Source organism: Tenrec ecaudatus, chromosome 1 (genome assembly GCF_050624435.1).
Source record: "Tenrec ecaudatus isolate mTenEca1 chromosome 1, mTenEca1.hap1, whole genome shotgun sequence".
NCBI classification, from domain to species: domain Eukaryota; kingdom Metazoa; phylum Chordata; class Mammalia; order Afrosoricida; family Tenrecidae; genus Tenrec; species Tenrec ecaudatus.
In genome coordinates, this window is record NC_134530.1 from 66281375 (window position 1) to 66307275 (window position 25901).

Consider the following 25901-nt stretch of genomic DNA (forward strand, 5'->3'; position numbering starts at 1 on the left):
CATCCATTGGCTGATTTTTCAGAAGTACATCGCCAGGCCCTTTTCTTTCCCCACATAGATTCATGGAGTCTCTGACAGTTGGAACAAAAATGAGATTATACTTTATATGTTGGTTAGAGCACGTTTTTCCCACTTCACCAGTCTGTTGTGAGAGGCGGTAGGGCACAGGGGCTCAGAGTGGGGACTCTGGAGAGAGACTGCCTGGGTACATATTAGCTACCTTTATCATCTCTGCAGTGACTCACCTCTTCATGCTTTAGATGCCTACTCTGTAAAACTGTCAAAATAGTAGGCATTAGCTAGATTGTGTGGAATGAGCTAATTCATGTAAAAAGGCTAAGAAAAATGCCTGACATATAGTACATGCTCAGAAAGTTAAATACTGAAATGCCATTAAGTATTGCTTCGGATGGCTCTTAAGATGTGGTATCAGTGGTTTAACTACATGAATAACACCTTCCATAATGTTAGATCTCTCTTGCTGCAGAACCATTCATTCATTCCTTTACTTTCAGCTACTCTTTGTCCTTCCTTCCATTTCCCATCTAATTTTATGCCCTGGTGGAACAGATTACACTGCAAGGTCAGCAGTTTGAAACCAGCAGCTCCTCCAAGTGAGAAAGATGAGGCTTTCTACTCCCGTAAAGAGTTACTGTCTAGAAAGCTCACCGGGGCAGTTCTACCCTGCCCTATAGGGTCGCTATGAGTCAGCATTGATTTGCTGATAATGCATGTGGTTTGGCTTTTTGGTTTTCCACCTCGGGAAGGCACATCAGACTCAGCCATTGTGTGAGCCCAGATTTCTAGTCACAAGACCAGTCTCGCAAGTGCTTCCCCTTCATTCCACTCTTATCATGTTGGGTGGGGTTACAGAGGTTCAACATTAGTGGGCTATCTAGAAGAAAACCACCCTCAAGTTCATGGCCATCGAGTCAATACTGACTCATAGCAACCCTGTAAGTCAGGATAGAACTGCTCCTGTGAATTTCTGAGACTGTAACTCTGAGTGTAGAAAGCCCTGTCGTTCTCCTGAGGAGCAGCCGGCGGTTTAGAACTGTCCACTAGGCAATACTGCAGTATTCACTGTCAAACCCAAGTTTTCCAGAGGTGAGGAAGGTGCACTTCATGCTATTAGTCCTTGGAAAATAGTCCCAAGCTTAGCGATCTTCTGCTTCCAGCACCCAAAGCGACATACTCTGGTCCCAGGACTGCAGCACCTAACAGGAACAAAGTCATTTCATGAGATGCGAGGAAGAACTACCCAGTGGCACCCATCTCCTCCTCCTGCGGCCAGGTTTCTCTGAGAAACAGCAATCTGCGCAGGGTGATACTGCCTTCTCTTCCATCATGAGGAGTGTGAACACACACAATGGCTTAACCAATCCCCTCTTAGAGTTTAGTTACTTCTCATGTTTATTATAAACATTACCACTGGGAATAGCCGTATTCCTTGCCACATAAATACAATTATTTCCTTAAGATAAAACATAAGAAATGGCACTGCCAAATCCAAGGGTACACGTGTTTGTTTGTTTGTTTTTTAAATCATTTTATTGGGGGCTCATACTGTTCTTATCACAATCCATACATCCATCCATTGTGTCAAGCACATTTGTTGCCATCATCATTTTCAAATCATTTTCTTCCTACTTGCGCCCTTGGTATTAGTTCCTCATTTTCCCCCTCCCTCCCCTACCCTCTCTCCCTCCCTTACAAACCCTTAATAATTTATAAATGGTTATTATTTTTTCATGTCTTACACTGATAGATCTCCCTTTACCCACTTTTCCGTTATCCGGCCCCCAGGGAGGGGGTTATATGTAGATCATTGTGATCTGTTCCCCTTTCTACCCCCAACTTTCCCTTACCCTCCTGGAATCACTACTCTCATTGTTGGTCCTGAGGGGTTTATCTGACCTGGATTCCCTGTGTTTCCAGCTCTTATCTGTACCAGTGTACATACTCTGGTCTACCCGGATTTGTAAGATAGAGGGATCATGATAGTGGGGGAGGAAGCATTAAAGAACTAGAGGAATGTTGTATGTTTCATCAGTGCTATACTGCACCCTTACTGGCTTGTCCCTTCCTTGTGACCCTTCTGTAAGGGGATGTCCAATTATCTACAGATGGGCTTTGGGTCTCCACTCTGTACTCCCCCTCATTCACATTGATATGATGTTTTGTTCTTGGTGTTTGATGCCTGTAACTGATCCCATCAACACCTCATGATCACACATGCTGGTGTCTGGCTCTTTTAGTTCACTCTCTCCTGTGTCTCCTATCTTCCATGACTTTACTATGATCTTTATATATTATAACCATACAATTGCTCCTACGAACCCCATGGATGTTAGAGCTATGCTAGTACCCGGGCACTGGAGGAGCCATGTAGAGACCCCTCCCAGCGTTGAGAAGCTTACAATGCCACTGGATCAACAAGATTTTCTACTCCCTGACCTGTGTTCTTCCTACATTCGGTGTCATTGCATGTGTTTTGTGAGTCTGAAGAGGGATTTATAGATTGGTTATGACGTATGGGCTATAATATTGGACTTATGTAATTGATATGGGCTGGGTTGGGATGTTTTCTCAATATTCAATTGCTCTTTTATATAAAGCTCTTTCTTGTACACATATGAGTGTCTATGAATTTGTTTCTCTTGTCTACTCAGACTAACACAGTCTTAAAACATAATTCCAGAGAGGCCTCCAAAAATAAGTGTGAACCCATTTCCTCAACCCTTCATCCACGCTGAGTACAAACCTTTTAAAACATCTTTGCCAGTTTGTTAGCGGAAAGAGCAGTATCTCATTGTCTTCATTTGTGCTTCTTTAGTGACCAGGGAGGGATGTGGATCAGTTTGTCATTGGTATCCCTGCTGTTTGGGTTTTGCCTGTTCATGTTTCAAAGGGATCCCCATTTCAAACAGAGCAGCTTGTCTCCAAGAGTGTTCCCTCCCACTGGCAAGGGTCAAGCAGGGCCAGACAGCCTGACCTCAGGGAACCAGACATCTCTCCTCCTTGGGGGAAGCCACACTCGATGAGCACTGCTATGGTTAAACTCTGCTTCCAACCTGCAAAGCTAGCAAGCAAACTGATGGGAAAGCAACTCTGCAAGTCAACCAATGGACGCGGAGGCCCCACCCCCAGAGGTCTCCAAGTTTCCCAAGATGGATTTGGTACCTAGATACCTCCCCTGGGCCCTCTGTGTAAGGACGCTTAGGTCATGTCAGAAAGAAAAGTCAGGCTGACAAGTTGCTGAGAGCATGCTGCAGTGGGGGTGCCCTGAAACTCTCCCTGGACAATCTGCAGCCCATTCCAGTGCCACAGACCAACCTGTTACAATAAGCTCCTTCACAGTCAAAGTCCCAAGACTGCATCCAGTCTTCCGAGGAAAGAATGGTTGTTGACTGTTCACCTCGAGCCACGTTGGTATAACATTCCCCCTGGCTTTGCATTGGGCTTTGGTACAGCAAGGCAACTTGCCATCGAAAACCCCTCGTTCCACTCCCCCAAACAGTGTTTACACAGCCATTTTCGCTTGAGCTGGTCAAACCCTGCTAGAATCTGGAGAGTTCTGCTGTATTTGTAGTAAGCAAACACCTGGACCCTGAATCGCTAGTCATCTGCTCTGAGCGAATGAACTGTTCTCAGACTAGAAATGGGTCTCCGTATCTGACTCCGTTAACAGGAGTTTCAGAAGCTGTTCTGCATTTGTACAAAGGGTACTTCCCACTCCTTCCTTTAAATCTCCCCATTTATGCTCTTACAGTTAAAGTTACTTGTTGGGTTTGGCCCTCTAGCCACAAGGGCCGTTGGAAATGCACACTCATGCCTCTTAAATTCCTCCTTCCAGGAAGAGGTCCCCTGTGGGCGGGAATCCTGGCTAATTTCTACAAGCAAGCCAGTCCAATCAAGTCAAAAGGAGAACGGCCTCCAGGAAGGAGGTGGAGTCACATTGAGGCAAAGTCAAAGACTAGGTTCTTGACAGCAGAAGGGAACTCCCTAACTGCGTTCTTTCCAAGAACTCTGATGGCATAGCAGGTTAAGAGCTAGGCTGCTCACCACAAGGTCAGCATTCCGAAGCCACTAGCTGCTCCACAGGTTTACAGCCTTGGAACTCAAACACAATGAGCCCAAATCAATGGGCCAGGAGTCATCCTGTAGCACACTCTGGGGAGGGGGGAGAGAAGGGGATGGGGGTGGCTGCGTACTGGGTGGAACTTGTAGCTCCCCAGGTGACCCTCAGTTTTGTGCAGACCTGCTCTCCAAGAAACCCCTGCCACCTTGCTCAAGACCTGCATGTGCAAAGCCACTGCAGCTTGCCTGAGCAGCCTGCTTTCACCCAGGTGGAGGTTTGCGCACACAATGCCATAGGCCGGGCATGGGGGCTGATGGAAGGCAAAATGCAATGCCTTTGCTTCCACTCTAAGGGCGTACAATAGAGTCAAAGAGGTGATGTTCCAGATGCTGGGTGGCAATACAGTAAAACCAGAGTCAAAAAGAGATGCCAGCAGCAGGCCAACCTGAAAGGGCACTGTTCAGGGGCACTCTGGGGAGGAAAGTCAGCCTTTATGAGAAAGAGGGTATGTCTTGAGTTTGACCTTGAAGGGTAGGGACCTTTCAAGCAGAGGGCTCAGACAAGAACAGACACCTGGGAAGAGGAGAGACTGCAGGAGCAGCAGGCGCAAGGCTTGAGGTCCAGGGCAAGCTGCCTGTGGGAGGCGGCGCTGAGCAGGGAGGCAGAGGCGGGAGCATTTGATGGGGAGGAAGGAGGCCAGATTTCAGAGGTCTGAATCCCACAAAGACAAGTTTGGGTTTTAGCCAATAAATGGTAGGAAGCAGTTGGAGACTTGTGAAAAGCAGATTAGCATAATTTTAAAAGGATCTTAAGGCGCTAGCTTTTTGTGGGGATTCTAAATAGGCCAGAGGTGATGAGAAGAGGAGGTTTTATAAAATAGCCCAGGCTGGCATGACAGGGGCGGGTGAGAGGGGAGAGAGAGATCCGGGAACTAGCGCACAGCAAGCATGTCAGGGGGCCTGCAGGTGACCTTGGGAAGAGGAGTTGAGGGTAAGTGTGAGGCTCCTCTATATTTTGGTGACAGAGTGGAGGTGGCATTGGCAGATAAAGAAATGGTGGGTGCAGGCAGGGAAGGAAGGGCAGCGTTCCGATGTGGATGATTTGTAAGCCCTCAAAAAAGTCAAACCCTTCAAGGTGAGGATTGCTTGCAGGCCACCGATGGCGCTTCCTGATTTTGGTCCAAGGTCCCTGACAACACCCTTGGCATGTTCCCCAGCACCAAGGAAACAGCTGTCAATCCAAATAAATAACCAAAGATTGTGGACTCTGAACATCCCTTCTGCCTTGGTTGATCTCGGCCCTCCTGGAGTGGCAGGGGAGCATCAGCCTCTGGAGCAGTCAGTGGACACCAAGATGGCTCTGACTCAAGGTCACTTATGTAGAGTGACATGTCGCCTGGTCCTGCACATTCTGTAAGATTAACAGTACATGTGAGCCCACGGGGCAGTTACTGTGCAGTGCCACCCAACCTGGGGCCTCATCTTTCAGCACTGTCATATTCCAACACAATATTCTATCACGACCCCTGGGGTTTTTGTTGGCTACTTTTGGGAATTAGATCATCAGACTTTTCTTCCAAGCCCGGCAGCTGCACTGAAACCCATCCACCATGGATGACCCTGATGGTATTTGAAACATTAGTGGCATCGCTCCCAGCATCAAAACAACACACAAGCCACCACAGTGCAACAAACTGACAGACAGGTGGTGCGAGAGCAGCCATGATGAACAGGAAGAGGAGCACACTGAAATCCAGAATTCGAATCCTTTCTTCTACCCACTTGCCATAGGACTAAATTATTTTCACACTTACACACATCTTTACAGTTTAACGTGCGAGAACTGAGTCATTTAATTAGTCCCCCCATTTCTTCCCTTGTTCGGTCCCCTTTATCAGTACCACCTGCTTCTTCCATCCTGCAAACCTCTGGTAAGAACTTGGCATTCATCCGTCTGCGCATCTTTCTCCATTCCCTTACAGTGTGACTGTCAGCATGTCTCACTCCCTCCAAGCTTCTCTCCCTTTTCTTTGCGGGGAGTCTGGGAGATGAACTCCGGGTTCAACAGGACAATGGGCCACAGCTTTCAGCAAAGAAAGGTGCTCGTTGTGAAGGGAGTCAGGTCACGTCAGGAGACTTGGGTTTTAGGAGTCAAGCAAGGGGATCAGATAAAGATTCCTGGAGACAAGGGCACCTCATGATCGCCCAACTTTGCTGACGTAGAGACAAGTCTTCTTACCCTACAGATAGAGATGGAGGATAAGCAGGTGCCCTTTCAAAGAGGTAAGCCCAAATGCCATGTTCACAGCTGTAGGAAACAATGAATACCCGCACCCCACTCCCACCAACAACAAAAAAGGCAATGCTTAAGATGGATAGAATGGGCGTGAGCAATCTGAAATGCACCCCTCCTCCAGTTCCTGGAAAACAAGCATGAGTCAAACAGAAGCTTCATCTCACAGGCGTTCCTCCTCCGCTTGTCACACACATTCTGAGACACGCATGGAATCATCTGTCCACTCGTCACTCAGCATCCATAGCACCCCAGCTACTGCCTCCTGGTAAATCAAGCCAAAGGACCAGATCGTCCTCTGTGAAAGTCAGTCAGGAAACACTGAGCTGAGCACAGTGCCCTGAATCTGAGGACTAAAAGAATGGCAGGAGTTAGCACAGCCGCCCACAGGAGCCAGAGACCCCACCCCACCCCACCCCACCCACCCCACCCCAACCCACCCCCACCCCACCCCACCCCACCCCCACCTCACCCCACCCCACCCCACCCACCCCACCCTACCCCCACCCCACCCCACCCCACCCCATCCCACCCCCAAGCAGCCTATACTCCTTAGTTGTTTCTGGTTTCCTAGACAACCCTGCCCAAACTTGATAGAGACCTGCACAACAAAGAATAACTACAGGCTCTGGGAATGGGTCAAAAGGGCAAAGGCCATTACTGTGCCATGCCACGGGGGCATGGGGAGTGGTGGGTTGTCAGGGTAGTGCACAGTGCCATTTCAGGGAGTGGGGACACGCAGGAACACTAGTTTTCCCAAATTGAAGCTTGAACTCCATTTAGGTGTGGAGCTGTCACTGAGTTTACATTTGTAGCCAAGAGAATTACTTTACTTTTGGTCCTCTGATGGAGTATGGGCTACATCTGCCCAAACTGATCTCATGGGCTATTTAATACATGTGCACTTTATCATGCGGAAGCAGACCCCGAGTGCCTGGGTGACACAAATGGTTAGCATGCTCAGCTGCTCACCAAAGGTGGAAGGTTTGAGTGCACCCAGGGGTGCCTTCGAAGAAAGGCCTGACGATCTACCTCTGAAAAATCAGCCATTGAAAACTCCGTGGAGCCATGTTCTCTTGGGACACACATGGGGCTGTGATGATGGCTTGGAAATGACTTGACAGCCACTACTGAAAACAGACCCCAATAATTCTCTCTCCAATGAACTGGCCAATTAGATCTTGGAAAAGTCACTTAACCTTTTAAAGCCAGAGTTCCTCAAAATGGATCAGAGACTTAAACGAACACATAAACAACGGAACAACCCAATGACAAAACCCAATGTTACAGGCAAAATTATTATATTACTACAAGATAATATAAGCACAATAAAATACAAGGCCCAACTTCTTCAATAATGAATGTCCAAACACAACTACAATTGCTTGCAGAAGACAAGTTAGACAGCTGAGACCTCCCCAACAGCAAATACTGATGCTCACCAAAAAAAAAATCATATCAGCAGAGTAAAAAAGAGAACCTACAGATTGGGGAGAAATCTCCCCAATTGGGAATTTGGGAATGGCATATCTGGTAAGAGTCAAAGCTATAAAATACATAGAACACTTCAACAACGGAACAAAGAAAAAGACAACCAATTTAAAAATGGGCAAAGGACATGAACAAATATTTACCAAAGGACATTCAAGTGGCCCCCCCAAACATGAAAAGATACCTGAGATCATTAGCCATCAGAGAGACACAAATCAAAACTCAATGAGCTACCATCACTTAGCTGCAAAGATGGCACTAATACAGAGAAAGGAAGAGTAAACCTTAAATGCTGGTGGGGGTTCTGAAAGAGCGGAACTCTACCCCATTGCTGGTAGGACTGTAAATCAACTCAACCATAGTGGAAAATAAGATGACTTGCTGAAAAACTGAAAATAGAAATAGTCTATAATTCAGCAATCCCACTCCTAGGTACGTGCCTGACAGAATGAAACGACTGACACACACAGATCTGTTCATGCCTATGGTTATGGGGCTTTCTACTCCTGGAAAGAGTTACAGTCTCAGAAACTCACAGCAGCAGTACTACCCCGCCCTATTGGGCTGCTATGAGTCAGCATTGTCTCTAAGGCAGTGAGTTTGGTGTGACCTATACTTATTAGAGCAGTACTTCACAATAGTAAGTAGGATGCAAACAATCTAAGCACCCATCATTAGATGAAGGAATAAGCCAACTGTGGTAAGTACATGCAATGGAATGCCATGCAGCTCCATAAGGAAGGCCTTAGAAGCAAGAATGGGGGGACTGTCTCACATGCTTTGAACATGTTTCTGGGGAGACCACTGCCTGAAGAAGGACATCATGCTTAGTAAATCGGAATGGCAGCACAAAACAAGATGGACTGACACAGCGACTGACTGACTGACACATTGACTGATTGACTGACGCAGCAACTTCAACAATGGGCTCAAGGTAGGACCAATTGTGAGGATGGCACAGGACCAGGCAGGGTTTTGTTCTGTTGTGCATAGTGTTGCTGTGGGTGAAAACCAAGTCGGGGGCACCTAACAATAACAACAACAATAGCATGTATGAATCCGGAGGACATTATGCTGAGTGAAAGAAGTCAATCACAAAAGAGAAAACAGTGTATGATCTCATTATTATAAAAAATGCAAGAAGCAGCATACCTATAGAAAGCAACAGTGTTTGATCGTTACCAGAGTAGAAGAAAGAGGGAGGAGGAATCCATTTCTAGATCACAGATCATATTTCATTTCGGGAGATGAGTAAGGTAATACTGAATATGCATGAAGTCAGCAAAATTTTACCAAAGTAAAAGAAGGCACTAAGAAGTCACCAAGAATAAGAGATGATTTGGACAAAAGTCACAATGCACACATTTTTACAACAGTAATAACAACCCCAAAAATATGCGTGGTTACACAGGTGGCTAAGCATGCGTAACTATGAATAGGTGGGCACTTATGAATATGTAACTGTGAATGCAGAGGTGTTTCTGGAGGCAAACATTTGTGTGTGCTGCTCATGTATTCAGACACAAAGCACACAGGGGCACAGTTATGGGTACTTCTTCCCACCGCAGCCATCAAGTTGATTCCAACTATTGAGACCCAATAGGGTTTCCAAGGCTACACATTTTTATGGGAGTTGATAGAATAAACCTTCTCCTGCGAGCAGCTGGTGGGTTTGAACTGCTGACTTTGAGGTTACCAGTCCAACTGGTTATCCAAAATTGCCACCAGGACTCCTTACGGACATTTCTTAGACGTAGTCAAATACCTCATAGGGTTGGGTCAATGGGTTGGAGGGCTTATTAGGACGATATTCTTGGGGCAACTCAAACGGCTTAACATAGCTCATAAAGATAATGTTTACATCCTAGTGTTCAAAGCTTGTGAGGAGCCATAAGATACAACCATTGCTTTGTCAGTGTCTGGAGCCAAAGAGAAAGAAAGAAAGCAAAGACTGAAGGAAGAAAAGAGTCCCATGAGACCAAGGGCCAACGGGGTATGAATCACAGCCTCACCTGCCTTGAGACCAGAAGATCTCCATGGTGTCCCGTACCCATCCTTTTGACAAAAGTCACAATAGTGTCCCAAAGAGAATGCGGGGGGGGGAGGGGGGAGATGTTGAACAAAACCCAAATTCCTAGAAAAGGCCAGACTTACTGGACTTGTAGAGCCCAGAGGAACCCCGAAGATGATCACATCGGGATACCTTTTTAATGTGGAACTCCAACCACTCCCAGAAGTCACCTCAGCCAAAAGATGGAGAGGCTCATTAAAGCAAGCACCCACAAATGCTGTGCTGCTCTAAACAATCCGAAATGAGACCTAGCAGCCAACATTTACCATAGGCCCAAGAAGAGAAGGAAAGAGGAGACAAAGAAGCTAGATGAATGGAAACCACATGACCATCATGAGAATGCCAACACATTGGCAACAGTACAACCAACGGCACTGAATCATATGTCTATTAAGTGTTGAATGATCACTTAATTTGCCATGTATATTTTCTCCTAAATTGCAATTAAGTTGTTTTTTTTTTAATAGAAAAGAATTGACAGATGATGTCTTGAGAGTGGCCACTGGCTCATGGGAAAACACTGGCTAAAACAACTATCAGAGAGGCATCAGGTCCAGATCGCAAATTGCATCAGCAGCTAATACACCTAGAGAGAGAGCAACTCACTCCAATCCAGGAGGTTTACCTGTCAGCACTGGCTGCCCCTGCCTCTCACCCTTGACCCAGCCTGTTCCTCAGTATCAGATAAGCGGATACCCTTCAGGGAGCTACTTTATCTGGGTTCTCCATAGATGTCTTGCAGAGATCAATGAAAGTACTGTGCTTTCAGCCAGTTTCCAAGGACGAGATAGGCAAACAGCAAAGGTGAAGGGACTTATCATAAGGGATACAAACCTTCCCCATCATTGGAATTGATGCCATAACAGCATCTCAAGCTAAACAAAGATTAGGGGACCTAAGGTGCCACCATTGCGGAGACAGAGGTCGCATCTAGTATCACCAAGGGGCCCACCACCGATGAGCCAGACCTACTTCACAACCCTTCTGTCAAATGCCTTCTGCCTGAGACCCCTCCCATGATGGTGAGAGGGGGAGCTGAGTCTGGCACCCCATTTCCTGATGTCTCAAAAAGAAGTACAGCCAACATCTGTCATCTGGCCCCTGCCCTAAGAGGACACTTTGGGGATCAGCCCATATCCCAAACTGGGGAATGGGGAGAAAAACACCGACTCTGTTTGTTCTCTGGGCTTGGATGTTATCCGAGTCTTTTCCAATTATCTTTAGAGAAGAGTAGGCAGCAGGGGGTGAGGGGGTGGGGGCTGTGCCTCTGTGAGAAGGGATTTGAGGCAACTCTGTACTATAAAGTCTTAAAAATCAAAATGCACAGCTATGGCAGGAAGGAATACGGAGAAGAGCAGCAGCAGTAGCTTTAACTAGAGATGGGTCCCAAAGTTACCACCATTTCTCTATCACAGACACAAGGCTCACCTGGGAGCTTCAGGATTTGGCAGGAAAGCATCATACAGAACTCTGAGCTCACAAAGAGGCCCACATGAGTTGACAGGTGAGCGCAAAGGGCTTTCCTGGCAGAAAAGGGCATCAGAATCTGAGCCTGTACCTTCCCTCTCTGCCCCTACTGGGCTTGGGGACTCGGGACCATGATCTCAGGGGACACCAAGGTCAGTTGTTATAACACCATCCACACAGATAAGGTCCTACCCTCTACTGTGGTGAGAAGGAACTGTGGTCTTAAAAACTTGTGATTGGCTTTCTAAGGTGCAACTATTGGCTTCGCCCAGTCCGGAGGAAAGACAAGTGAAGAAAATCAGAGACACATGGAAATAATCCAACGGGCTAATGGGCCATGTGAGCATCCATTTCCACTACCCTCAGCCTAGAAGAAATAGATGGCTTTGAGCTATCTACTGCCAACTGTTCTGAACGAGGTCACATTAGAAGGTGCTGGAGAGAGTGGGAGAGAAGCGTGGAACAGAAATCAGGATCCTAAGAGAGACCCGGCTTACTGGTCAGATATCAGATAGCAACTGGGGGAAGCTCCAAGGCTATGGTCCTCAGTGACCCCTCAGGTCTGGAAATGAACTCACCCTACCCCCCCAACCCCCACCCCATGGCTCAATCTTCAGCCAACAATCAGCAGGTCTATCAAGGGAACAGTCATAGTAGGGCGGTACACAAACCTTAGAATAATCAACCATTTGGGATCCAAGGGGCAGGCAGCATACCCAAGGAGGTTTGGGAAAGAAGGAAAAATGGAAACAAGGAATGCAGGGAAGCAGGGATAAATCCTGCTACATTGTGAGGACTGCAATCAATGACATGAAATGAAACGCGTAAGAGTCCAAAGGAAAACGGATTTGCTATGGAAACCATCCACTTCACGATAAAAGTTGCAACAAACAAATTGCTTTTGCCTGGGTTAAACAAAAAAGCTTAGAGGACTGTACGAAACTGGGCAGCAGGTCAGATTCGGATCACAGGCATGTGTGAGTTTGCAGACCCCTGATCTATAAGAAAATGCTGCACCATTTTTACTGGCCTGCCTAAAGCAGCTCTCTCCAGCTTCCCTCTTAGACCTGGCCCCTCCTGGTCCTCCTGCCGTGCATGCCCAAGGACCCCCAAACACAACTCCATATGTTCAGGCCCCATCTGCCTTCCCGGCCCAATGCACTGTAGACACATTCCATGTATATTGCAACTTTTTTGGTCTCTCTCATGCTTAACATTGAAATGCACAAGGTACACGTGGCCCTATCATACACCGTGAAGTTCTGTCTGACCTCACTCATGCAATCTCGTTCATCTATCTCCTCACTGTGGGGGGTGACAATGATCTAATTGATCTAATTGGGTTCTTCCTCCCCGCCTTTCTCTGCAGGTGCAATGGCAGGTGGGTCAAGAGCCTGGGCCACTCCTACAAGTCTTTCTAAAATTACAGCCGGTATCCAATCACTTCCTGCTGCCTCCACTGCTGATAAGGCCACACCACACCTGGACGGTCACCACGGTCTTCATTCCGGGTACCCTACTTCCATCTTTGCCCTTCCCTCTCCCCTTGCTGATCATGCTCAAAGGAATCCCATTTCACTTCCTTACTCTGTCCCTCTAAGCCCCCCCTCTCTGACCTCAATTCTGGCCTCTTTTCCCTGGTTAACACCCCTGGTCTCACTGGCTTTTTCCCTTATCATGTTTTCTTTTCCTTCTTAGCACGTATCACCATCAATTATATAGATATATGGAATATGTATGTATTCCTTATTTCCATCATTGAAATATGAACTCAATCAGGATAGAGAATTTGACTTCTTCTGTGATCTATCCCCAGAGCGCGATGCCAAGCACACAGTAAATAAACAGCTACAGTTTCCTGGTGGGTGGTGGTAGGTGGGTAGGTAGACGATGATTGATTGTCTACCCAGGACACCTCAGAATAAAACTGGTAATCTACTTCTGGAAAATCAGCTATTGAAAACTGTGTGGAGCACAGTTATGCTCAGACACACATGGTGTCAGCACGAGTGAGAATCGACTGATTAACAACCAACAACTGGCTCTTACAGGTTTAATTGTGAATTGTCTTGGAGATAAGCAAGTTAAAGATGGTAGCCTTCCTTTTGCCAACAAAGGAAAATCGCACTCAGTGTGAGTAGACACCACGGAAGCCCAAGACAAGCAGTGAAGAGACCGATGAAGCCGCTTTAACTGGAGTGTTTCTACAAAATGCATCTTTCTTCCAGACAGAAGTATTTTTGTTTAGAAAATAACTCTATCAATGAGGTAAAGTTCTGCCCAACACAAAAACACTTCCATTAGCTTTCATCACTAAGTTGAAAATGTGTTTCTCTTAGAGGGGAAAAAAAAGAAGCTAGAAGCAGATGGATTCTGGACTCCCAGTAAATTCCAGCCCCAACCAAAAAACAGTTCTTACAACATGGCTCTGCTTGGTACTCACCTTCATGAGGAGATCACTGACGCTAAGGGGCTACAGCAAAGTGGTGAAGAAAGCAGATGATGTCTGGCTGTCAACTGGAATCATTTCTGGGGTCTTAGAAGCTTATAACCAAACAAGCAGCCAGCTAAGTGAGGAGTCAACTAAGTCCACATTGAAGAAGCACACCAGACTGTGTGATCTAAAGATGATGATAACAAAATCCAAATATGATGAAGGGGAAATTATCAGAACTTAAATTGTGAACACCCACTTTGTAGAAGTCTATGGAAGACATGGGAGCCCCAAATCCATCTGCAGAGTATCTGGTCAGATTAAGCCTCTGGCAGACCCCCTCTAGCCACAGGCCAGGTACTCAAACACCTTTATAGATTATTGTAAACTTGATTATGGTGGATCCAACCATGTTATAATATGATACCTGGTCAGTTGCCGTCCCTCTTGACCCAAGATGAATTTGTTCTAGACTCAAATATTTCTCGCTTATTCCATGGCAGAAACTTCTTATCTGGCATTTTAAATATTGTTGGGGCCCTTTTCTTTCTGACTCTTTATTTTTATCTTTATATTATTATATCTTCTTTCTTTCTTTCCTAGTTTATGAAGCACAGAAGGAGCGGATGCACAGAGATAATACCTGATGCAATGGTTTATGGGGACAGGGATGGAGAGAGTAAGTGGATTTGGGGAGCAAACAATGAATGCAGGAGGGAGCATTAGAACTGATTGTGATAATGTACATATAACTGGTTTTAAAAGCAATTTAACTATGCAAATGTATGACATGTGACTATTATATCAAGAAAACTACGACTAAAAAAATAAGGAATGGAAGAAAAAAGTGAAGCTAGACATTATAAATATGGTCACCTTCTAGGTCAAGCCGTCAAAGGACAAGCAGTGAGCAGACAGCCAGCACAATGTCTAAACAGAGTGGAGGAGACGAAGCCGGGCATGTGTGCACTGTATGAGATTACCAGAGAGCTTCTCTCAGGATGTGAGCCCTCAGGACCACTGCCTGCAATTTCTAATGTCGCAAACGGAATGTGCCTGCTACTTACTCCGAGAAGGGAGGGGGCTGACATGATGACACTCACACCTACCCTTCCCTCTGCTCACCCCTCCTGATTTCCCTCTCGCCCTCCCACCTCAGCCTCCCCTGGCTGATGGGACCCAGGCCTCAGATCACTAGCCAAAATATCGCTTCCTTCAAGCAGCCTCCCCACTCTAGTTTGGGTGATTCATTCATTGACTCCCTCATTTGAGAAAGGATTACTGAGCTCTTACTGTGGTTCAGGCTCTCCAGATACTCTTTTCTCAGCTTCATAACTGAATAATCATATGCAAAATACTTTGATTTCCTGTCTGTCTCTCACCAGCAGACTGTCAGTTCCCTGAGGACGAAGACCATATCTGATATCGTTTGCCATTTCATCCCCAACACCTGATACAGGACTTGGGACATAGTAGGCATTCTGTAAACATTTACTGAATGAATGAATGCATGAACTAAAGCACTCATAATTCCCACTCATATTCCATAGTACCGAAATGGAGCCCTCTGTTTTCCTCACAAGGAGTCCTGGTGGCTCAGTGTTTAAAGTACTGCAGTGCTAACCAAAGGTCAGTGCCTCCAAGCCACCAGCTGCTCTGGGGAAGAAAGATGTGACAGTCTGCTTCTCTTGTAAAAATAGACAGCCTTAGAAGCCTTATGAAGAGTTCTCCTATGACCTACAGGAGTCAGGAGTGACTCCACAGTAAAGGGACTTGGGTTCTGTCTACTTCGCACAGCTGTACCTGGCATCATATTTCAACCGACGGTGACCTTGTGTGTTTCTCTACAGAACTGTGCTGTACAGGACTTCCCACAGCTGTGATCTTTCTGAAGGAAAGGGTGGGCTTATCTTCTGAGATGCATCTGGGTGACATCAAACCTCCAACCTTTTAGTTAGGTGCCAAGCGCAGTAACCACTCCTCTTCCCAAGCACTCTGAGGGAAAAGAGCAGGGTGCGAAGCAATAGGCAGCAAATTACTTCCTTTGAGGGAAAGCCTCAAGGCGCACACCAGAGGACAGGACCCATAGATAGTGTCCCGCGATCCACACACATGAGGCAGGGCAGCAATTAAAAGCAGGATGGGTGGAGCCAAATTGCTTGACTTAGGGTCTGGATCCCACCGCTGACTGCCTGGGTAAGCTTAGCTTCTCTGCTAAGTTTCTTCATCATAAGTTAGGACTCATAAAAATACCAAGTTCCACAGGGAAAGAGGAACCCAGTGCTCCAAAATGTGAATGCAACATGCCAGCATTGGAGTAGGGAACCAGTGGAGAGGTCTGAGGGGCCAGCCCCAATCCCAACTAGGTGAACACCTGCCTCTCCCCTCAGAAGAATTTATTGCAGAGGACAGCACTGAAGCTGCAGCTCAGGGAGAGGGACATATCTGATCAGAGGACACAGGAGCAAATGAAGGGGAAGGAAGAGAGAGTGGAGCACATCTTGGCCCGCCAAGCCTTGAGGACGATATTCCTGCTCAGAGCAGCAAATTCACAGAGAAGACCATATGGCCAGCCCCACTATGAGACATGACATCCCTAACTGACCCATAGCCCGGTGTGGGAATTCCGCCTGATCTGATCCCACCACACCGAGGTAAAACACTAAGGGTGTGCAACATAATAGCAAAGGGGAACAGAGCAATGAAGTCCCCAGGGAATACCAAAAATAGACTTTGGGGCCAAGTCTTGGCAACCCATCAGACTCAGTCAGAAAACACTCCTAAAGGTCAACAAACAGTCCTTGAACTAACTACAAGCTTTTCTTTTTTTGTTGTTGTTGTTTTGTCATTGGCTTTTTGTTGTTTTGTTTTCCTTTGTTGCTTGGTTTTGTTCTGTCTTGTTTTTGTGCATGTTATTATCTCCGCAGCTCTGTCTAAATAAGATAGGCTGGATGAAGAATCTGGAGGAGAAAAAAACGGAACCGACAGTTCTGGGAGGACATGGGAAAGGGGGAGACAGGGAGAAAGGAAGTTGTGTTAACAAACCCAGGGACAAGGGAACAACAAGTGATCCAAATTGGTGGTGAGGATGGTGTAGGAGAATTGGTAGGGTGTGATCAAGGGTAATGTAACCAAGGAGGAATTACTGAAATCCAAATAAAGGCTGAGCATGATAGTGGGACAAGAGGAAGGTCAAAGGAAATAGAGGAAAGAGCTAGGAGGCAAAGGGCATTTATACAGGTCTAAATAAAGGCATGTACATATGTAAATATATTTATAGATGAGGATGGAGCTATGTGCATATATTTATAGGTTTAGTATTAAGGTAGTAGATGGTCATTGGACCTCCACTCAAGTACTCCCTCATTGAAAGAATACTTTGTTCTATTAAACTGGCATTCCATGATGCTCACCTTCCCTACATAATCGCTGAAGAAAAAGTGGGTGCAAAAGCAAATGTAGTGAAGAAAGCTGATGGTGGCTGGCTATCAAAAGATATAGCGTCTGGGGTCTTAAAAGCGTGAAGGTAAATAAGCGGCCACCTAGCTCAGAAGCAACAAAGCCCACGTGGAAGAAGCACACCAGCCTGTGTGATCACGAGGTGTCAAAGGGATCAGGTTATCAGGTATCAAAGAACAAAAAATCATATCATTGTGAATGAGGGGGAGTGCAGAGTAGGGACCCAAAGCCCATCTGTAGGCAACTGGACATCCCTTTATGGAAGGGTCTCAGGGAGGAGATGAGCCAGTTAGGGTGCAGTGTAGCAATGATGAAACATACAACTTTCCTCTCATTCTTAAATGCATCCTGCCCCCCCACTCACTACCTCCATTATGATCCCAATTCTACCTTACAAATCCGACTGGACCAAAAGATGTACACTGATACAGATAGGAACTGGAAACACAGGGAATCCAGGGCAGATTGATCCCTTCAGGACCAGTGCTAAGAGTGGCAATACTGGGAGGGTGGAGGGAGGGTGGGGTGGAAAGGGGGAACCGATTACAGGGATCTCTATATAACCTCCTCCCTGGGGGATGGACAACAGAAAAGTGGGTGAAGGGGGACATCGGACAGTGTAAGATATGACAAAATAAAAATTTATAAATTATCAAGGGTTCATTAGGGAGGGGGAGCGAGGAGGGAGGGGGAAAATGAGGAGGTGATGCCAAGGGCTTAAGTGGAGAGCAAATGTTTTGAGAATGATGAGGGCAACGAATGTACAAATATGCATTACACAATTGACGTATGTATGGATTGTGATAAGAGTTGTATGAGCCCCCAATAAAATGATTTTTAAAAAAGAATACCAAGTTTAAATGATTACATTAATTATTCAATGAATTCATACAGAGGAATTGCTTAGAACAGTGCCTGTTGGTTATTTGTATTGCCTGAAAAAATGAGAGAGCAAAGCAGAGTTAAAATCAAGGCTTCAGTATAGTTCACTCAGACCAAACCTCCATGATCTCTCTGATTACTAAAATTAAATAACACCAGGGAAGAGAAATGGGCTGTCAACTGCAATGTTCTAGCCTCATTTTGTTTTAATCTGTGAAGATAGTGATTATGCCTTACCTGTCTGATGTAAGAGCTGGGATGAATGACTCAAGGTTTTCCAGGTCTATAGTCTACGACCTGATTTTTATATATCCCACAGTGATCTGTAATGCTAACTTAACTAAGCCACAATGAATACCTACCTAGAGCTAAGAAAACGATGTTCATTTCAAAAGAGATACATCTTATTGTACAGGATATATACTAACTAACGCCCAGGAAACAAAACGCAGTAGTGTGGAGATGTTGTCTGAGGAAATAGAAATTAATTGCACACGGTTATCTCTGAGATCTTTAAATATTAAGTAGACAATGGAAATTGGAGGCAGAATCCTGTTAATAATGAATCAGACGGTGGCCACATTTCCACCGAGGCTGGGATCCGGCAGGTCTGCTGGCGTGTGACAAGACAGGGAGATGATGCCACCAACTCCATGAACCATTGCTCTGAAACCTCTGTTTTGTTTGACAAATGAATCAATAAAAATAATAGTCCAAAGAATCATAGATCCTAGAACAGTCATCTATGTCCTATTGGTAAAAGATAATAAGGAACTACTTCCAGAAGTTCAGAAGCATCAGCTGCTTAGCAAGGGTAAGACCTTGGTCCAATGGAATAGCCCAAGCCTGTCAACAAACAAATCCCTTTAGACTGAGCAATTAAAAAAATATTAACAGTGTTTTCAACTTACAAAGAATTGTTTTTATTTGGCTGTTTGGGGAAATCATTAACATTTTTCACTTTGTAAAGCATTGCATCATAGACAAGATGATGCTATAGAGTACTTTGGATAACTTCTTCCATCAGCTTAGTGCAGTGGTTCTCAACCTTCTTAATGCTGCGACCCTTTAATACAGTTCCTAATGTTGTGGTGACCCCCAACCTTAAAACTGTTTTCATTGCTACTTCATAACTGTAATTTTGCTACTGTTATGAATCGTCATGTAAATATCTGATATGCAGGATGTATCGTCATTGTTACAAATTGAACATAATTAAAGCATAGTGATTAATCAGAAAAACAGTATGTAATTATATATTGTGAAATGTTTATTTATAATGACAAATCAATGAAATTTTATCTCGAAGCATGGTGTAGCATGGGTAACAGTCTTCGCACCGGGTACTCGTATCTGGGCATAGCTGCATGTGGGTGGGCATGCCTGAAGGTGCATAGAGGAGCGGTGACTATCGGAAATGTGTTTTCCAGTGGTCTTAGGCGACCCCTGTGAAAGGGTCGTTCAACTCCGAAATGACCCAAAGGTTGAGAACTGCTGGCTTAGTGCAATGTGTTATCGGCACCTAAAAGTGAAAGCTTTAATTATTTCCCTCTTTCTTCTTCATTGGACTGGGCAATTTTAAAAATTATTTTATTGGGGGCTCTTACATATATCATGACTATCCACACATCCATTATCAAGTGGACTAGTACGAATGTTGCCATCAACAATTTCAAAACATCACCTTTCTTTTTGAACCCTTTGTTATTAGCTCCTTTTTATTTCCTCCCTCGCCTACTCGGTCATCCTCTTGAACCCTTAACATATTATGTATAATTATTATTTACATATATCTTACACCACCCATTCTATCCCTACACTTACTATCATAGTGTTTGTCCCTTCAAGGGGGGTTATTCGCCATCATCCCTCTCCCTTTTCCCTTCTTTCCCCCACTTCCCTCCTGGAGTCATTACTCCCATTACTGTTTCTGAGGGGCCTGTCTACCCTGAATTCTGTATATTGAAAGCTCTCCTCTGTACCACAGCAGGGAAACTAGACTAGCAGGGTTTGCGAGGGAGTATGGAGATCATAGTAGTAGCTGGAGGAAGGATTAAAGAACTAGAGGAGTGTTGTGTGTTTCATTGGTGCTACACTGCCCCATAGACTGGAGGCATTTTTTCCTCCATGCAGTCTCTCTGTGCGGGCATGTCCAATTATCCCCGGTTGGGCTTTGGGTCTCCACTTTGACCCTCGAGGGCTGCACCAGCCTGCTGGAGAGGTTTCCATTTTCTGCCTGGCCACTCTGCATCCATCTTCCCAGCAGTGGACCTCATTATCTCAGGACACACCTCTCTTAAACCCCACCCCCAGCTTTTCAATGCACCTGGAGCAAAATCTAGGCTCCTTGCAGAGCTTCTGGAAGCCACACCAGGCCTGGTTCCCCCTCTGCAGCCTCCTGCTGGGCCACCTCTACTCCTTATCACCGAACCTTCTTCCCCTTCCTCAGGGCTCACCAGGCTCCCTGTTTCCCAGGCCTCACACAGACGGATTCTTCTGCCTGGCATTACTGTCACCCCACTCCCTCCTACCCCACACAGCTGTCTCCTCATCTGGCAGTTCTCAAGGTCCAGGTTGAAGCCTTCCTTACCATAGACCGTCCCTCACCCCAAATTTCAGTCTCTAGCCTTCCACTAGTGGCACGGTGTGTATGCGTTAACCGCAAGGTCAGTAGTTGCAAACCTCCGGTGGCTCTTTGTGGAAAAAGACGAGGCTTTCGATTCCCGTAAAGAGTTAGTATCTTGACAACCCATGGGAGCAGTTCTGCTCTGCACTATAGGGTTGTGTGAGTCAGCATCCACTCGAGGGCAGTGAGTTCCGCTTGCTTGGCCATCCCTGCACTGGCAGTGCTGGGGAATAAGCAGTGGGCTGGGAAGCCAGAGGTCAGTGGTTCTGTGCGCTTCAGCCTGATTCACAGGCTGGGAAAGCCTGTGGGGCAGTTTTTCCTGCAGAGGTGCTGAGTTGGAATCATAGGTTTGAGGCTTTTGGAATCTTGACCGAAGTAGAGTAGATGGCCACATCATTCGGCCATAGAACCCCTGTGTGGATTTAAACTACCAACCTTTCCACTAGCGGGCAAATGCTTCACCCTTGCACCACTAGAGTTCCTTAGCTATCAGGATCAGGTCACTTCGAAATGTCAGGCCAACATTCAGCACTTGGAATACCATCCCACTCCAGACAGCCACTTTTCTGGATAGCTAAGCATCAACCCTGTTAAAATTACCCATTTGGGATGAGAATGTTTCTAAAATGTTACATTCCCACCCCCACCCCCCCAGTTCTTAACAGGCTTTGAGGAGATGGGCCTCATGGGGAAATACTGTGTTGTACAGACTTGAGGCTCTGCAGGCCTCTGGTCCCAACCTCTGCCCCAATACCCCTCTGCCACAACTGCATTAACTTCCCTCCCACAAGCTTCAGCATCCTTATCTGCAAAGTGGGAAAGTAATATGCACTCAGGAGTTATTGTGGTCCTAATAACAAAGGACCACAAGGACCACTCAACACTGGAGTCAAGTGTTGAGCATTAGGTTACTAACCAAAAGGTCAGTGGTTCAAACCCATAGTGCCTCTGCAGGAAAAAGAGGAGAGAGTTGTCTTCCTGAAAGATTTACAGCCTTGGAGAACCTTAGGAATGATTCTATTCTGTCCCACATTGCCTGTCACTATGCATTGGTGTTGACTCGATGCCTGTGGGTAGAAATGAGTCAAAGAAATGCACCACTAGTTCCTAAAATTGGTTTGCTATTTTTGATTAGTAATACTGTACTTCACACCGGAGAATGTCTTTAATTAATTAGGCTTCCAAGCAAACTTCTCCCTTTCCCCTGGTCTTCCAAACATCCAGGTCCTTCATCAAAAGATGGTTTGCAGCAGGAGTGACAGAGGGAATTCCTTTCTGCGCCCACATGATGGATAGGCCGGGTCACCCCTTGGCCTGCTCTTCTTGGCTGCTGCTCAGTCCACAGGCAGGACAAGCCTTTGAAGCTGTGCTATTTTTGAGTTTGGGCTGGGACAAAGACATCATTCTTCCTCGCAGCCTTTCACACCCTGATCCAAGTAATTTTAACCAAATTCTATTTCCCTTCAACAGAAAGCCATTTGAAGAATCCAATGCTGTATTTGAAAATGGATTCGGGAATTCTCTCTGCAGAGTTAATTCCGCTAACTTGTGTGCACAAACCCAGGTGTATCTAAACTTTCTGAGATTCAGAATGACTCTTCTCCACCCCAATATGCCGATACACCACAAAAAATCTGTAGAAAAAATTCCATTATCTTCTCATTCCATTTTTCCATGAAACCTCCCCTGCCCTTGTACACCCCCACACTGGAAATATGCAGTTTCTTAAAGAGCTGGGAGAGATTCAATATTACAATATTATCATGTTATACAGTCGATGGTTGCTGTTCCAGGAGACCCATATTAAATAAATGTTATGAAGTAGATAGTAATAAGATTAAGAATAAAAGGTGGGAAATATGTCCATTCTTTGTTGCTCTATTTTCATTCACTATCTAGAACCCAGGAAGCAAATCCACTCAGGTTTTACCTAGAGAGTCGACAAAATTATTTGATGTTTAGATCAATCTCTTTAGCACTGCTAAAGAGAGAGGACGAGAGTATAAAATAAAGAGAGTAAACAAAACTGGGTTTGAAAACCCGATTCTGCCATTTGTGATTTAAAGAAATACACCTGCCTATATAACAGGCCTAGTTTCTGTGGAACCATGCAACTAAGAGTGTGTTTTTAATTAATCACCTAGCTAACCATGCACAAATAGGAAGTAAATATCAGGAGCTGGCACTGTTGGAGGATTTAGGAGTCTGCCCCACCAAACTAAAACCAAACTCACTGCCATCAAGTCAATGCTGATGCACAGTGGCCTCCTGTGGGTTTCGGAGACTATAACTGCTTAAGGGAGTAGAAAGCCCAGCCTTTCTCCTATTTCTTCCTATTACGTGTACACTCCTAGCCCATCACCTTCCCGTGACATGTATACCTATTGCACAATCCCTTCCTGTGATGTATGTGCTCACCTGTAATCAGGGGCTTGCATGCCCCTAAGGATACATAGGCCTTGGTTAGAAATAAAGGCTCTTTCCTCCCTCCTCCTCCGGCTATCTGTGAGGGCCTGGCTTCTGAAAGTATGGCCATCCTGGAGATGAGCATGCTACCATAAAATGTGTCCGACTCCTTTATTGTACACTCTGTCCTATCTCTCCTGTTCTCTATGACTATACTATGATCTTTATATATTATCGCCATATAATTGCACCAAGGACCCCCAATATGGGCAAAGGCTGGTTATTCTGACAGGAGTCCCTGGATAGTACCAATGACTAACCTGCTCAGCTGCTAAGATGAGGTTAAAAAGTTGGAGGTTCAAGTCCATCCAGAGGCTCCGTGGAAGAATGGACTGGGAATCTACCACCTGAAAAAATGAGCCGCTGAAATCTCTAAGGAGCACAGTTCTATTCGGATACACACGGGCTGCCACGAATCAGAGTGGGCTCCACAGCAACTGGCCAGCGAGCATTTTCAGAGCCCCTCCTAGAAAAACAAGGATAAGGCCCACCCCTGATGGCTCTCAGATGTGAAAGGAATTCATTGCCTGGTGGCAGGGAGAGAAAGAGTGCTCTGGGATTCATTTGGGCTACAGCTTATCTTGTGATGGGTTCCCTGTGTCTGAAGTTATCTAGTGGAAACTTGCCTTCCCTTTCAGCTCAGTTCGAATCTCCATGAGGGGCAGGGGTCTGCTGACGGGCCAGATTTCCTGATTCACTGCAGGAATTCTATCCATCCTTCCCACGGGGCTTGGGTCTCAAAGAAGGAGGGTTGGTTTCCCCTGCGTGGATCTCCTAGGGCCTGTGTGTCAGGCCTTGGGGCTGTTTGGCTTCATTTGACTCTCCCCCTTCTTCCTGAAAATACCATCAGCTTCTTAATTGAAGTAAATTAAAAACAATTCTGGTCTAAAATATTCTGGAGCACATCACAGCATGCCTGAAATTAAGCAGAAACTCCCTGGTCCAGGGACTGTTCCCTCTCAGATGAACTTCCTCTTTCCCTCCCTCACAAAACTCCCAGAAACAGTCCCCCCCCCACACACACCCCTTCCTCCACACCCTGCATCTCTTTCTCTTGAAAGCACGCTTTCCTGCTTGGAAACGTGGTCCAATAGTCTTACATACTTCAGACCAAGAGATACAGCATGGCTTCTGTCTCCTCTCCTAGCAGCTTAAGTTTGAAGAACATCTGGACTTATTTGTTTTGTAGAAGATAAGGGAAGCTTATGGTCCAAGTAGTTACTAAGGGAACATAACCAATAAAAGTCAATAAAGAGGTTGTGGGGAGGAGATGAGCTAGTCAGGGTGCAGTGTAGCAATGATGAAACATACAACTTTCCTCTAGTTCTTTAATGCTTCCTCCCCCTCACTATCATGATCCCAATTCTACCTTACAACTCCGGCTGGACCAAAGGATGTACACTGGTACAGATAGGAACTGGAAACACAGGGAATCCAGGACAGATGATTCCCTCAGGACCAGTGGTGAGAGTGGCGATGCCTGGAGGATGGAGAAAATGTAGGGTAGAAAGGGGGAACCAATTACAAGGATCTACATATAACCTCCTTCTTGGGGGATGGACAACAGAAAAGTGGGTGAAGGGAGACGTCGGACAGTGTAAGATATGACAAAATAATAATTTACAAATTATTAAGGGTTCATGAGAGGGGGGGCGGGGAGGAAGGGAAAACTGAGGAGCTGGTATCAAGGGCTCAAGTAGAAAGCAAATGTTTTGAGAATGATGAAGGCTGTTGCATATACAAATATGCTTGACACAATGTATGTATGTATGTATGGATTATGATAAGAGTTGTATGAGCCCCTAATAAAATGATTTTTTTAATCAATAAAGTAGGAGGAGTCCCTGGGCAGTGCAATCCGTTAATATATTCAGCTGATAAACAAGCAGTTGGAAGGCCTGGTGATCTACTTCTTGGTGGGTAGTGGGTGGAGGTGGGAGGGGCCGGGGGCCGGAATCAGTCATTGAAATTCTCTGGAGCACAGTTCTACTCTGATACACATTGGATCACCATGAGTCAGAATCAACACATATGCCCCATGTAGCATTCGAAGTGCTTCAATTACATACATCATTAAGCTTCCCAAGAACCGTACATTGAATCCTTATTATCTTAATTGTATAGACAATGAAAGTGGGGCTGAAAGGGGACCAGGGTCACATAATTAATACGTGATGGTCGTTGTAATTAGGTACCAGCAAGTCAGTCTGACGCCTGAGGACAACAGAACAAAACACTGCCGGGTCCTGTGCCATCTTTAAAACCATTGCTCCGTTTGAGCCCGTTTTGTCAATCCATCTCATTGGGGTCGGTCTTTCTCTGTGTTGCTGACTCTCTACTTTACCCAGCATGATGCCCTTCTCCAGGGTTTGAACCTAGGCCAATCCCACTCAGGAGTGCTGCTCATGAGGAAGGAACATTGTCAACACGACAACAAAGGCACTCCTGTCCCCCATAAAGGTCATGCTGAGACTATAAAAACACAGTGAAGGCTGTCCATGAGCTATAGTCATACACATTTACTCAATCTGTGGTCACAGGAAGAGCTGGGTGTGCTGGGATGAGAAGGTAGGAGACTTTTGCTCTTGAGATACTCCAATTTAATTTAAGAAAGAAAACCATTGAGCAGGGC